At 46.1% G+C, this 3,485-nt stretch overlaps 1 protein-coding gene across 1 annotated transcript in view; it reads right to left on the bottom strand.

Moving 5' to 3' along the window:
- SLC6A18 (solute carrier family 6 (neutral amino acid transporter), member 18) overlaps positions 1-3,485 on the bottom strand; it is a 35,059-nt gene that overhangs the window by 21,490 nt on the left and 10,084 nt on the right. The gene's annotated exons all lie outside the window — the stretch shown is intronic.

Genomic DNA, 3,485 nt, shown 5'->3' on the forward strand with positions numbered 1-3,485 from the left:
AAGACAATTAAGTGCAATTGAGCCACACGATTATCTGCATCTCACTGAAATTACTGTTTTGTAATTTGTCTGCTTTATGACCCTAAAAAAGTCCTTGTGGGATGTGTTGAGAGAGGGAGCATTGCTAGGGATACCTGCCAAGTAACATCTGTTACTGGTAATCTTGTTGGCGAAGATGTAGGAGGAAGGACTGGGATGTTTACTGCTGCAGGATGCTTCCCCTCAGGCACTGCTACAGCCCATTATAAATAGCCTCCATTTCCCTTTCTTTTAAGCATCTTCTCTTCCGCCCCTGCTCATAAAACAGAAAGGTTTGCCTCTCCCCTATACCGTCTGTTCCCCTTTCAGTGCATCACCTTGTCTCCCTCCCTAAAGCTCTCGGGCGTGTGCTCCTCTGTCCTCCCCTGGTAAAGCAGGATTTTGCACTGGACGCCCCCGAGAGACCAGGTTATTTTGTTGCATGAAGTTCTGCTCAAAGCACAGAGCCTCTGGCTAATGGAAAACTGAAAGCAAGACTGAAGTTGTTCTGTGAGCCCTGGGAGAAATGAAACCTGATTTCCTCCCGATTTGTATCCTCTACGCCTTCCCTGTTTTTCTCATAGCGGCTCCCCTGGGCCAGAGCCTGTTGGGTGCCTGCAGGCAGGTATCAATCCTGCCGGCAGCCTGGCTGGTTCCTGCAAAATGGTGTGCAACGCCTCATCTCCCCAGCCTTCCCTCAGAAGGGGCACGGGTTTGGATCTCCCTCCTTTGCACATACTGATTTTCATGAAACCAGGAGAAGTTTCATCAGTATATTTAAAGCGCCTGCCCAAATGTCCAATTAAATGAAAATGGTCTAATAGATGGAAGTTTATTGCCATGACCAACAACCACTGTGACCACGAAGCCTCTTTTCTTTAGGGAAACAAAGACAGAAGTCCTGCCTCAGCCACCTCCCAGTCCTCCTACCAACCCATACCGACTCTGTGCTCCTCATCGCTTTGTCAATAAACCTGTGCCTTGTTATACCATTTCAACTTTGCCTCCAAATCTCTTATCTGAGTCTGCCCAGCTCTGCTCTGCCAGCTCTGGAAACCTTCTCCCCTCCCTCCAGGCTGGCAGGGAGAGCAGCTTCACCATCACCATGTGAGAGAACAGAGCGGAGCAGCTCCGCTCTCCGCTCCATCTTCGGCCCCGAGAGGGAGGTGGGGCAATGCACAAGGATTTCTGGTCTCTTCCTGGAATGGCTCCTGTGTTTTGCAATCGCTGATTATTTAGAAAGGCTAGGCAGCTAAATAGAATCGCTTGGGCTAGGTATCGCAACAACTTTGCTGCCTATTACTAGGTGCTGCAATAACTACATACAACACCCAGAGAAGATCTGCTGTTTAATGGTTTAGCGCTTTATCAAGACATACATAGAAACAAAAATCGGCAAAGCTCTTCTCGGTGAAGGACTGTTCTTAATTTGCCAAAGGTGGAAATAAATGTCCCTCCTTATGATCTGATTTCTTAAGATGTTTTTAACTGCTAAGAAGCAGATTTGAAAAAGGAGTCTCACAGTTAATTCCCAGTATGTTAAATCCTCAATTTGGATCCTCGGTACCCCTGCTCAGTAGTCCCCTTGCTTGGAGAAAGCTCTGAAGTGGCTGTTATAAACCCCCCTAAAAGAGAGATTTACAGAGGGAGTTAAGGACCACAACAGTTTGTTTATTTTTAAGTGTTTTACCACCTGATGAAATCTCTCCTGGAGCTACCTACTGAAGCTCCCATGTAAATACCAAGGAATTTGCAGGTCCCTTCCGCAAGAACTCGGTAACCTCTCGCCATGCTCGGTCCTGCGCTCTCCTTCAAACCTGCTGCAATATCCCCATCCACAGTACACCTGAGGGCACCCACCCAGCCCTCCTGACAGCCCGATGCCTTGGGCCGTCTCCTGGGAAGAGCAAAATATTCACGCCAATGACCGGAGCACCGCAGTGCGGAGCTCTCTGCTTGTTTGCCCAGCTGCCTGGCCGCACACCAGCTCCGGGTGGCAGCTGTTTCGCTGCAATCCATGCGATGCTGAGCCCTTGCTAGCAGAGCACTCTGTAAGGGACCGGCCTATCTCCCATATCATATCTCCCTGGAAATAACTGTGTAATAATTAGTGCCAACTGCCCTCTGTTATCTCTCTCCCCTTTTCTGTTTGCTAGTTGAACCATTGACAGCAGAGCATGTTTAGATATTCTGCTGATAAAAGCCTGTTTACTTTGTGCTGGTTTGTACGTATCTCCAGTCACAGCACAGCAAAGCATAATGTCACACTTCTTCGAAAGAAAATACTGGTTTTCCATGAGAACGATATAAAAAGTATGCTATCTGCAAATATGAAAATATGGCAAAAGATTGGGCTAAGAAGAAACGTTTAATGGAGCTAATCTTTCTCAAACCTAATCCAAATAAATGTCTTGTAGTGTCAAAATATGTTTTCAGCTATTCATTCCTTTGCTTCACAGTATTTTTAGGCAAAAAGGAAATAGTTAGAAAAAGCATAGACAGTCTGCTCAAGCACTTGAAGCTTACTCTTTTCCACAATAAAATTCCCCACCCATAGAAAGAAAAAGGATACCGGAAAGGTAGCAGAAACCTAATAGTGAGTAGGAACCCTCTAGCACTATGTAGTCAAGGGCTCTGTTTAATAGATAGGGGAGGATGTGCCAGAAGGCAGAATTTAATACTTTTAAAAAAAAAAAAAAATGCCATGAGAAAACTAACTGTGGGAAAGACAAGAAGAAATTCCAAGAAGCAGAATGAAGAAGCAAGCTGGTACCTAACACAGAGCATGTATCACAAAACAGAGCGTTCAAACACGGGCACAGCAAAGCCCTATCAGCACCCATATGATGTGTAGCACAGGTACAGCAGAAACTCAGTAGGTTTGGCTTCCATGAGGCATGGTATCCTGGTTTCAGCTGGAATAGAGTTAATTATTTTCTTCCTAGTAGCTGGTACAGTGCTGTGTTTTGGATTTAGTATGAGAATAATGTTGGTAACACACTGATGTTTTAGTTGTTGCTAAGCAGTACTTAGGTTAGTCAAGGACTTTTCAGCTTCTCGTACCCTGCCAGCGGGAAGCTGGGAGGGGGCACAGCCAGGACAGCTGACCCAAACTGGCCAAAGGGACATTCCATACCATGGGACGTCATGCTCAGTATATAAACTGGGGGGAGTTGGCCGGGGGGCGGTGACTGCTGCTCGGGAACTGGCTGGGCATCGGTCGGCGGGTGGTGAACAATTGCAGTGTGCATCACTTATTTTGTATATTCTTTTATCAATTTTATTATTATTATTATTATTATTATTTTCCTTTCCTGTCCTATTAAACTGTCTTTATCTCAACACACAAATTTTACGTTTTTTTCCCAATTCTCTCCCCCATCCCACTGGGTGGGGGGGGGTGAGCGAACAGCTGTGTGGTGTTTAGCTGCCTGCTGGGTTAAACCACAACAGTCCTTTTGGCGCCC

Source organism: Pygoscelis adeliae, unplaced genomic scaffold (genome assembly GCF_000699105.1).
Source record: "Pygoscelis adeliae isolate BGI_AS28 unplaced genomic scaffold, ASM69910v1 Scaffold78, whole genome shotgun sequence".
In the NCBI taxonomy this organism is placed as follows: Eukaryota; Metazoa; Chordata; class Aves; order Sphenisciformes; family Spheniscidae; genus Pygoscelis; species Pygoscelis adeliae.